Below are 13,122 nucleotides of genomic sequence, written 5' to 3' on the forward strand. Positions count from 1 at the left end.
TGTCCATGACAAATTACACCTATAATTTTTCTTTCTTGCTTTGTCTGGCACATTTCATACACACTTGTACAGATCTTTATCTTACACCGGTGCCAGCTCCTTAATTTCTTAATTTAAACCTTTAATAGCGTTCGGCTATCAGATCTGGAATTATGTGCAAGTCGCTTAAAACAGATAGATACCTCTTTGATTTGATGCACCAAGAATGTCTCAACTTTACGAACTCTTACATGATGAGAGTCATTCAAGTTTATTGACTTTTAAAGCACAAACTTGATTTCGTTCTTTTTTTAAAGTTTGCACAGTCAGCATAAAAATTAACTCGGTCAAAGTGTAGTGTAACAAATAACGATATTCTATTTTCGTTGTGGTAGCATGTTTGGATTTGCAAAGCTTTTATCGAAATACCAGAGATGTTGACATCTCTCCTTTAATCAGTGTTGAATTGGCCTCCGGCCACTGAAGAGCTTTCATTGACTCAATGTACTCTTCCGGAACAGCTACGATAAACGACAAATTACGGACTGTTCACTTAACAAAAGTTGAGTACTTCAACAAACAATGCCACACGCTCTTTTTTTTTCAAACTTTGCATGAAATGTCACTAGTCCAAAACTTGACATTTGATTTCTTAGTTGTAGATGTGGGCGTGTCATACATTTACCTCTGAGAAAATTGAAGAAAATACAAAATTCAGAAATACTTGGAAATTATTTTTTTTACTCAATACGGAAATTTATTATTGTCTTTGGACCGCCAGTTGAGTTATTATATCTCACGTGATTTTATCAATCAAACTATAGAAGGAACGAAATTGCCGTCACTCATCTCTTTGTTTAATGTTTAGCCATCATTTTTTATGAGTAGATCTCACAAAATTGTATTCGGGCGAATCAACACCGGAGACTGACTCCGACGACACGGCACTGCCGTCCTCTACCGTCTTCCGGATAAAGATGTCGGGCACGGACAAAATTCTAAGAATAAAGAGAAAAGTTTGTTGACCTACCCATACTTGGCAAATCGTTAACGAAGGCGAAGGTGAGACACGTGTAACCGTATAGTTGAGTAACCTTGACTTCTCAAGACCTTTTTACACTGAAATTCTGCTCACAACATTTTTGAAAGTAATTCACACCGAAATCAACAATTAAATGTCAATTTATTAATTTGAAAGCAGGGATATTTATAGATAGTTCGAAGATGACGTCACACGAGTCTTTGTCATTTGACTGGCATTTTGGTGTCATTTTTGGTCAGTATCAGGCCATAACTTTACTTTTCTCAAAATGCCAGTCTTTTGCCACAAAAGAAAACAAATCGTGAGTTGTATTCAATAGTACAGCCAATGAAATAACTTGTTTCCATGAGCTCTACTAACGACAACTCACTAAGCGGTGTGAAAAACAAATAGTGACGTCAAACTGCCAGTCCTTTTGGATTTCAGTGTCAGACTATAACATAACGATGGCTACGAATGGCCCATTTAGACGTACATACTTTTCATACGCGGTACAACGAAATTCCACAAATTTTGGATAATTGACCAAAACTCATGAAAACTGAGCGTGTAAACGAGGAATTTCACTGTCGTCCGACGGATATCCGCCCAAGCTCCTGATATCAGGACCCGTCTGATATTTCCCTGTCGTCGTGTTTGACGGATCATTGCGGGTGATTAGTTATCACTGAAGTCCCTCTTACTTCAAACTACGGATATGGGTCTCTCTCTATTGAGCGAGTGAAGTTCACTCATTTATTTGTGCTGTGTGGTTGTCTGTGGCGGTGGTGTAATGGTGGTGGTGAGTATGTATGTATGTGTGTGTGTGTGTGTGTGTGTGTGTGTGTTTTGTTCCAGATCCACCGCGGAGCAATACACTTCAACAGTCGTGACGTCACTTTCCCCGTAATGACGCAGAGTAACTTAGTAACTGGTTCTAAACTATCGGAACAATGGTGGACGCCCTTATGAAATACCTCTCCGACGAGCATAAAAGTGTACCAGAGGAGAAAAACATTATAAATCTGATCATGTTTTGAATTTTATACATTCTGATCACTTGGCATGTGAAAATGTTCTAGCCAGCATGAAGAATAAAAGTACCAATTTTCTTTGTTTAGAACCGAGCTGCTCGTTACCAGGCGACGTGACATCAGACTATTGAATACTATTATCTGTATGTCTAAACGGAACTTCTCTCGTCGACATCTGTCGATTCGCGGTGACCCACGTCCACCAAGTCAAATCCATGTTTGTCGGACCGTGTACGAATATTCTGTACGTCCATGGGCAAATAAACTTAAACAATTTAGTGAGAACTATTCACAAAATTGTCTGGCGAAAAACAATGACGAAGAGTTGAGTGACGTCAATTTTGTTCTATCTGGATATCTTATCCTAAAGAAGGAATGAAATTGACGTCACTAAGCGCCTTGTTAATATTTTTGACAGTCGTTTAGCGATTACATTCTGAAGTGACAAGTTCCCAGTAAATTCTATCAATCAGACAAAATAACTTTTAAGATTACACACACATGTGTGTTTTTGTATGTTTAAGTAGGCTGGCGCATAGCATCAATAGAGAAGAAAAGCTCATTAGCTCACTTAAAGGGTAAATTTATGGCAAAACCAATACCCTCGTGATTATCTAGCAAGAATCTAAAACATCCGAAACGGTATTATAGGAACAGTGCCAGTCAAAGTATTAGGAACATTTTAAGGAAACACCATCTCCCAAAGAATCCGCCCGACTTGATCAGGGATCGAATTCAAGACCTTCGGATTACTGAGCTCCATTTCTTTATTTGGAAAGTGAAAAAATGGATCAGGCACTGGCGTAAATAAAAACATTCTAAAACGGTACATATACGTACGTATAAAATAGGCTGATTCTCCATTCCCAACGGTGATATATTTGCAGATCTGATAACCGCACGCAGTTATGGACTCGTTTTATTTTTTGATGTATGGACAATATTTTGAGTTGGTTTGAGAGTATTTCCATAACAACAATGACGTCATAACAATTTGGGTTAACAGGCCGGCAATTAAGTGTACGTCTTTATTTTCCAATCAAAAAAAAACCCAAAAAACCACGTATTGAGATTTTTTATTTTAAACCGCCCACGATAAAGCCGGATGATCTTCTAAAAGAGTGTATGAAAATCAATACACGGAATTGTCGTCAACATCGCATTATATTATATAGATGCTTATATTGCTCAAATTCTTAATTCCAAATAGATGGTCTAAGATTAAAAGGCCAAATAGCTCATTTAAGAGAAGGGGATTAATGCTAATAGACAGTCTGGTCCATTTTTTGATAATGCACTCTTAAATTAAAGGGCAAATAATTCACTGCTACATGAATAGGGCGGATAACTTGTGACGTCATACCTTCCTGTGTCCCGGATCAAAACTCATTGGAAGTGTGTAATAAGTCTTCTAGACTGTCATGGTCTGATGTGGGCTCAAGCGGTTCATAAAACGCGATATAAAAGGGCCCCTAGAATGTACTATTCACTTTTAAAAACAAGAACAAAGAGCGATTTGTTTCAGATGATGTGAATAGAAAGATGAATTTTGATTAAATAAGTCTTTCTAAAAAATACATTATGATGATCACAGTTACAAATGAGTGTATGATAGTTTCATGTAACTTATGCGATCGTGATGATATTTTGATCGTCCTTCAAGCAGTAACAGGATCCATTCATGGAGTTCCACTTCCAAACTAAGAGTCGTTGAGATAGCATTCCAATGATTCGTGGCTCTTAATACGCTTCAACAGCCGTAATGACGCATGGTAACTTAGTAACTGGCTCTAAACTATCGGAACAATGTCGGACGCCCTTATGAAATATTTCTCCGACGAGCATAAAAGCGTATCCAGAGGGGAAAAAACCCAGTATAAATCTGATCATGATTTGACTTTTACACATTCTTATCACAAGAAATATGAAAAGTTCTAGCCAGCATGAAGAATTAAAAGTACCGATTTTCTTTGTTAAGAACCACGGTGGCCGACGTGACATCAGACTATTGAATCCAATTTCTTGACCGTTGAAAGAAAAGTATTCACTAATTTGAAATTAATTTAAAGAGAAGGCTATTAAAAGAACGATAATCTAATATTAGAAAGTAGAGCTGTTTTATTAAACCTACCGAAATATACAATGGAATGAGATTAACATTGTTCTTTTGTCTGTATTACTAAAATAAAAATTTTGAAAAATATAGTGGCATAACTATTTTAGTAGCAGATTGCATAGGCATATTATTTTGATTACGATGCGTGTCGAGAGCGAGCATCGATAATCTTTATTGACGACCAGCATTTATTTAGGCTAGAATATAAGATGTAATCATCAGAAACCAGAGAATCAGTAACAAAAAGTATGTATCTAGTCAACAGAAGGACTGATTTTACACTTCCAATGAGATTGGAACAAGTTTTGTTGACATCCCATTTTGTTCTCGATGAGCAAATTCTTAAGTGCTTTGCTGAAACTGTGAGACAGTCTTTAGATTTGAGGCCATGGAGTGGTGGTCTCAAGCGTCGCCTTCGTAAACTTAAGACCTGCCTGTTACTGACCAACAGAGACACCGCTGTTTACGGCCAGGTACTCATTTCAAATCTGAGTTCGGTGAGAGAATCTGAGTAAAGTGCCTTCGTAGGGGACTCAACAATGCGCCGAGAGATGCTCTAACCCAGGACCTTCCGATCCGAAAGCGAGTGTCATATCACTAGACCACATAGCCGCATATTGACCACAACTAACAATTAATTTTTGCCTGTGATCTTCTTTTATGACAATTGTTGTGGGTTAGTATCAGGCGATGAGTTTAAGAAGGCTATTTCTCAAGACATATTTATCTAAATGTGGTGAACAAACACAAAGGCAGGACGAATGGGGCATTTTTAAAAACCCAGAGAGGAGTTTCCCTGGGCTTTTTGTTGAAAGGCGGCTAAATTGATGAAAATAATTATATTTTCCTAAACTGACAAAAACTATCTACTAAAATATTACATTTATGGTCATGTTAAATAAAAAATCGGTTAAAGATGGTATACGCCGACATACTGTCATATAATTTAATAAGTATTATGTAATATAAGAGCTGAGTAATGGATTTTAAGGCAGAAACATCACATCTGTGTTAAGTTCCTTTATTTGTTTCATGATAAAGAAAAGACATTATTTATTCAACGATTAAAAATAAAGTTTTCAATTATTATCAGATTGATTTCAAAGTCAATATTAGTCCTGTGACTCATTCCCACACAATACCATTTAGAGGCGATGAATCACATGTAACAAACATACTCATTTATATAGTGGGCTCAAAGTGCTTTTCAAGGGGTCCCATCCTAACAGCAACACTTACCATGCATGAAGAGACATGTATATTTGCATCTAATAATACGTTAGGTTTTCATTTGATTAATTCTGTTATTGTTGCTTTATGTAAATCACCCACTCAAAGTCTCTTTATTCGAAGATGGACGCGATACAGATTGTATCTATCATCTTTATTATCATTTCGTGATCAAGACTCGATTTTTCTCAGTTTCCGATTCCACCAACTGCCCCCCTCCCTTGCCATCCAACTCTTCAGTCACTACCATCCACTTGACCTCCTAAAATGTAAATTGCGAAATTCAGACGAGGGTGGAAGTATTTTGATGTTGACCTATTATTATCAGTCTAGGGTTACTACGGCACTGATGTACTCTGAAAAAACATATTTTTAAAACATTGTGGCCAGGAAACTCTTCCTTTAATCGATCGATTAAAATGACATTCGACGTGTCAAACACTCTTAAACCTGGGAATTCCAGATCAATGAGACAAAATCAATGACAATGTAATTCCCCTCATAAAATAAATGAATCTGATGCCTAACGGCTCTTTGCTGTTGTTTTTACACCGACAACTTGGTGATTAGTTTTCATCAAAGTCCCTCTTAAAATGTGAATATTTTACCTAAACGAATAATATCAATAAATTCATTTTTAGCACAAGAACAATCCCGATATATTAATGCTAAGAGTTAAGCTAAAATACTCATAACATTCGCCACCCGGATATAACGTACCAACGCACAAAATATGTGTAACATTAAACGATTATAGTCTGATTGATAGAATTTAGTGTGAACAACTCATTAAAATGCCCGTATAAGAATAATAACAAAGAGCTCAGTGACGTCAATTACGTTCCTTTTATAAAATACTTTCCGAAGCGATGAGCCATAAAATGTTGACAAAGTCATTTTAATCGAACAATACTTGATAGAAGTAAAACATTTTGTTACATATGAAAAAAAACGTTCTGTCAGATCACGATAGAGTTGTCCGAAAAAAATATTGCTTTGTAAGCGCTTTATCCGCGATTAATTTCACCATGATATATCATCGTTTCTCTGTTACTTCCCACAGGCATTTCTAGGACAAAGTCTAAGAGTCGAATATGCATTGACGTCAGAACATAAAATTCCTAACGTTAACTAAAGAAAAGGCAATTGAGATAAAGGAAAATGTAGTATGTTTTACATTACATACAAAGGCAGATTGAAGTCTGGACGCGGCTCTTGTATTTACAAAACCATAATAGATACGAAATCGACAAAGATATCAAAACAAAGCTCAGTTTATGTCCTTTCCGTTTATCATTTTAAATTTTAGCATTGCCACCAGTCCCATCCACACAGAGCCGCTAACGATGCATCAGTTATTGCATCGTGTGGTAAACTTCGACACCACCGTGTCACCTCCGCCTGCATATCGCTCGCCATCACTGCCAAAAAGAAAGCTCATGTGAGGTGTCTCTTAAGTCTTAAGAAAAGGGAAAAGTCATTTGGAGCTAAATCAAAACTGATTATGTGAGTAGAATCGAGATCCAAAGGGCACATGCCTTTCTGTAACCCAGGATTTCTCGACCGATATACCCATCTCTTTCCTATGAAATTCCAAGCCTTTGTAAAATGTCTAGCGATTCGCTTGATTGAGTACGTCAATTTCATTGGTTGATGTGGTTGATATTAGGTTCTGCGGTTGATGCACTTTGTGAATGACCACTGTGAGTCTGCTCATTCATATTGGTGGAGACATCACCCGTGCCAGTAAAGCATAAAATAAAACACCTTTGAACTGTTAAACACCCCGAATTGCCATAAATGCGTTTCAGTCTTTTATGAATGTTTCTCTCTGGACTAAAGAACTCTGTCACAGCATTCTGTTTATTGCATAATATTTTGTGCGTGATATTTTGTTGGAGTAGAGGTTCCTTCTAATAAGATAGCAGACAAATACATTTTTGTGATCGAATAGAAGAAGAAATTAAGCACATTTTGAAGTGTAGTTTATGATGGTGAGTTTAATATGCACAATCTGAGATATTCAATAGGTGTCAAGACTTGTCAGCCGGGCCATTTATTATAGGATCATGACCAAATTGTCTTGACACAGTATTCAGTCTGTCTGAATTAAAGGCTGAAAATATAGAACCTAGGTGTGATTTCAACCAACTGGCTCTCATCTCATTGGAAGTGTAAAACCTCTCCATCCAGAGGACTGAAAACATACCTCGTGTAATTGATCTTCTGGTTTCAGAGTGATGGCATCTTATTTTTAGCCTAAATATGCTGGTCTCCAAGAAAGATTATTCATCCTCGTTCTTTGACGTCATTTAATCCTAAAATTTGCTTATACACCCTGCTACTTAAAAAAAAGTTATACCACCTTATGATGCAAATGATGCAATATGTCGGTACTTATTCAATGTTAGTTCTTCGAAGGGCTGTTTACAAACACACTTTCAAGGATTTTGGAACCCGAAAAGAAGATGTGACGTCACGACTTTTCTACCCAATTGAATTTGCAGAATAGAAGCAAATAAGTTGACGCCACTCGGGTCTTTCTAATTATTTTTAGACTTGTTAACTAACTATTAGTTATCTTTAAACTATGAATCCGACAGTAAACGTTAATGGATATACAGAGTTTTTTGTGTTGGTATGCATAATCTGGCTGGGGATGTTGTGAGAATTTGATTTAAACGCATAGCACCGATAAGACATGGGTGGTTATTTACTTTATTGAGTACTTTTTGTCCATCTTCTGGCATTTTTTTTCTTTCTGTAAGATGTCGTTGAATAACCGTGTCAGGAAATTTAATCCTTCATCAACAAGGGATTTCCAGACTTCTGCAGGTATCTCCTCTGGTCCAACTGCTTTCCCGTTTTTCATCTTGCGCACTGCATCCCACACCTCGTTCTTGTTTATCTCATCTACTATCTTCTTTTTATGTTTTATAACTACACTTCTCCTCTCCCTGTCATTCTCTTCATTCATGAGTTGTTCGTCGTATGTTTTCCATCGTGCTCGAATCCCTTCATCTTTGCCCAATACTCTTCCATTCTCATCTTTGATCATAGTAATATGTTGTATTTATCTCCTATTCTTGTCTTGATTAGGACAGTCCGAGGGGTCATTATTCAGTAAACAATGAAAGTGATTGCTAAATTAAGCAAATTCCAGGGGTAGAATTATAGACTTTATGCGTTTGAGTCAAGAAAAAAAAAAAAAAAAGAAGCAGTTCTTCCCGCCAGCCTGATCAATCGTACTAACACACAAAACTATGTCTACACTTAAACATCTATAGTTTAAATGAAAAGGGCTAGTGAGACTTAATCACCCAAATAAAACAAAAAGAAAACGTAGAGTAAGATCAAATCCATTTACATTTTTAGGTCTGTCATTGTCTATTTATACTTTCGTCTTCAATGCAAGGAACATGCTTTAAACAATGTCCGGCACTGAATTTTACAATATCGTTTGCGCCCCTGTTAGAACGAAAGGTCATTCAGAGAAAACATGATGACGTAATTTTGGGTGACCTTTCGTGTTATTTTAGATTTCTTTAAGAAAATGCATCTTAAAGAATATTTTCAAAACTGATATTTTAAAGTAATGATTCGAAGGAATTCATATGAAGCATTTGTGAAAGGTCGCGTTGCAATAATCTGTTACAAGCATCAGTAAATTATGAAGACGTCTTATTCCATGTCTGTTTATCAAAATGTGATGTCTTTCTTATAAGCAATATTTTGCTGGCGTGATGTAGCAGTTGGTAAATAAAAAGAATTGTCAAAAATATGGCAAGTGGGTTGATTTTATGCATGCAACAGTTTGGAGAATTATTTAAAATTTTGTTATCTTAAACTTACAAAAATTAAAACGTCATACAGCTGCTCGTTTTAAAATGAAAATCCAATTTCGATAAAATGTCAGGTGTCCGTTGTGGAGTCTAGATCACATTAATAACTTGCCGAATGTTTGAACATAATTTTGTTGATCACAATAGGATTCAGTAGTCTGATGTCACGTCCGCCCAGCAACGAGCAGCTTAGTTCTAAAAAAGGAAGTCGGTACTTTTTTATTCCTAATGTTAGCTAGAACTTTTTCAGATGTCATGTGAACAGAATGTATAAAAATCAAAACATTTAATCAAAAATTATGATGTTTTTCTCCTTTGGATACACTTTCATGCTCGGCGGAGAAGTATTTCATAAGGGCCTCCACCATTGTTCCGATGGTTTAGAACCAGTTACTAAGTTACTATGCGTCATTACGAGGGAAGTAACGTCACTACTGTTGAAGCGTATTGTCGCACCTTAAATAAAAAAGCAAAGAAAGCTGGAATTAACGGTAATATATTTAGTAACAGACATATAAGTAGCAATCCTTTGGAGAAATTACACCAATGGAGCCGGTATTTTTCCGGCTTCTATGGCATGAAACTGGCAATTGCAATCACTTGCTACCCTCTGGCTAGGACGCAGTAAAGTACTTTCCACCAGATCTGACAGACCCAGTATCCCAAAAACGCTACTGGGTGGATATGGGGACCGGGTAAATATCTCGAGTTCACCCATGATCAATCTTAGTCTCTTTGTTTGTGACGCGAGTGCTCGAGCTATCGAGAGTGTATTTTTACGATTCACCAGCATCAATGCGTTTCGCAACTTAATTTATTCTTAGGATGTGCTACCGCAAGATGAATTAGACCGGTACGTGAAACTTTGTGTACTATAGAATAGAGGTACTATATTGTAAGGACGAATGGCGGTCTAAAACAGTAATAAAGATAAGGATGACGTCATCTTAAATTATGCGTTGAATGGAGTCGTATGGGGGTGCAGATCCAATTACTGTTCATGGAAAAAGATTTGTAATTTAATTTCGGAATGCATGTTTGAATTTTTTTTTTTCAAATTGTAAAAGAGCACACATTTATTTCGCTTTATTTTTTGTTGTTTTTTTTTATTGTACATTTCTTTTTAAAAAATGGTTTTAAATGTTTTGTTTGTTTGTTTTTTGTTTGTTTGTTTGCATCTGGTATAATAAGACAATGAGAAACGAAATACCTTGAATAGAACACCAGATTTAATGTCTCTCAAGGGCATAATCTCATAACGGTGGTAATTTTCCATCAATATATCTATAATTAATCTTTTAAGTGATTGTCAGTCACGAAGCACTGAACCCATAAAAAATATCAATCATAATTCATTCCTTTGCTAAATTATTATAAAACACGTAGGAGTAGAACCCGGTCAAGGCAGGGACTCAAAACCGTTTGACATCTTGTCGACCAACTTGGTCAGAAATATACCGCACTCTGAAAAAACAAAACAAACATCTTCTGAAAATTTTGGCCAGAAAACTTTCCATCGATTAAAATAACTTGCATATTGACAATAAAATGCAACCCTGGCATTTTAAATGAGGTCCCAGGTTTCAGAGTTTTTGACAAAATGAAGGTGATTATAATCGATCTAGATTTAAAGAAGAGTTTTTGGCTAAATTTTTAAAAATGTGTTTTTATGAGATTACGACAGAAATCTAGCACACCAAATCAATTAATTAAACAGGTAATTTTACTATGCTAGTAAAGAAATTAACTGACGTACTCTGGAAAGACACGTATCTAAAAGATTTGGCTAGAAAACTGGTCCTTCAATTATCGTCTATTGAAGTGATCCTCATCTATGAAAAAACTTTCAATCCTAGGACTTCACGAGGTCCCAGGGTTGAGAGATTTTGCCAAGACGAGAGTCATTTAAATCGATTTATATTTGAAGCACCAGTTTTCTGGCCAAATTTGTAAATATGTGTCTTTCCAGAGTACTGCAGTCACTGGTTAATAACTGTTGTCGCCGGAGTACGGCGTACTTTGACAAAACAGATATATTTTCAGTTTGGCATGAGTCTTTTAATTCTATTTTCGACAGATTAAACAATATCTCCATTATTTAAAAAAAAAAATCTGAGACGTTAGAGAAATATCTAGTTTTAGGCGTTATAATAAGATAAGAGTGATTATAATGAGTCGATTTTATATGCCAATATTTTCTGACCTAAACGAAAAACGATACGCTTTTGTTAAATTAGTCCAGAGTGGTTTAAGCGACCAGAGAAAAGGTATTTGTAAAGATTTGGTAATTAAGTCAATAAATGGCATCGCTCATTTATTACGAGACAGATAAGGTTCTGTGACATGTCACTGACGTCAATGATATATTATTTATTCGTGGTCAAATAACATTTTGTTTGGCTATTGATAGTCATATTTGACAATTTGTCAATAAGTAATAAAGCAAGTAATTAAGTTAATTACCCTGAACAAGGCCGCGGCATTCACAAGGAAGAATCGACTTTACAGAGGAAATCTAAAAGCATGTTTTTGATGAAAGGACAATGTATTTTTAGATTAAAACGTTAACCCTTTAAAGTCAAACTCCATTGCTTTTACATAGAGATACAAACTAGTGTAAAGAAATATTAAGGTTCAGCATAACACACCATAGTAACAAACATGTTAAAGCAGCAAAAGTAATAAAAATGATAATTGACGTTTCGGGTTTCCCAAATGTGTGCTGAGATAAATTGTAACATGTCGTATCAAAACGTTAGTTTGGGAAGGAGAACTGTATACCTATAGTGAATTTAAATTCCAAATGGTAAAAAATCACGAACTTTTCTTTTTCTCTAATGCACGAAATGGAATGTATTTCTCTATCACATGGAACAGAAAGTAATCCTATGACTCAAATTCAATTAAATCCAAATTCAAATTCAACGTCTTTATATGCAAAAGGCAGCAGATTCTAATGGGTCTCACACTACTATGTTATGACGATGTATCCAGGACGAAAACTCATAATTTTCGCAAACCCACCCGGTAGCTTCGTCACAACGCACCGTTCAACTAGATGTTCTGCGGTTGCCGGCTCTTTGCAAAAGGCATATCCCGATTTTATACAATTATATGGTGAGTTTCTCCACGATTGTGTCATTGAGTTGAAAGATTAATTTTTAGTAGTTGATCAAATTTGTTGTTGGTAATATCTAGGATTTCTGGTGGGAGAGTGATCCAATCCTTGATGGTTCTTGTATGTGTTTGTTCTGTGTGTTGGGATTGTGAACTTACTGTTTTGATAATTTCTTGTGAATGTACATTGTTGTTTTTTTTAACATTTTGTGGTAGAGTCACAGCTGTTTTGTTGAAATGTACTGTTCAGTGGAGAAATTGGAGTTTTTCTTTCCGCACACTATCCAGTGTTTTCCAATGCAATAATTGCAGGGCTCAGTAACACATCCTGTTCGCGCAAGTAATTTTTGGTGATAAACCTCGAAGCTGCCCTCGTATCTGATTCTGTTGTGATAAATTAGATTTTTCGCACACGGTGTTTGACAATAAAAGTGTGAGATTTGAAATTATCTAAAGTTTGGTTTAATTAATCATTTCAGTCTACTTCAGTGAGTGTTTTCAGTAAACGACCTTAACAGTTAGGACGTTGATTGTTCTGGGGTTTTTCATAATTCAAGACGCATATATTGTTTTACGTTCTTATTTAATTTCTCAAATGTACGTTTAAATGAACGTATTTTGATAAACAGAATTGTACTTTTAGTTGCCGAGCTATAAAGTGAATTGTTAAAATGAAATAGCAGTGTAAAATGCCGAGCTGTGGTTGAAACCCAGTGCCGAAAAACAACACAAGTTGAAAGATTTTCTATTCAAATTTGGTTTTTCTTTTTACTTTTCTAGTTA

The sequence above is a fragment of the Berghia stephanieae genome, chromosome 3 (assembly GCF_034508935.2).
Source record: "Berghia stephanieae isolate SIO BIC M18660-M18661 chromosome 3, UCSD_Bste_1.3, whole genome shotgun sequence".
NCBI classification, from domain to species: Eukaryota; Metazoa; Mollusca; class Gastropoda; order Nudibranchia; family Aeolidiidae; genus Berghia; species Berghia stephanieae.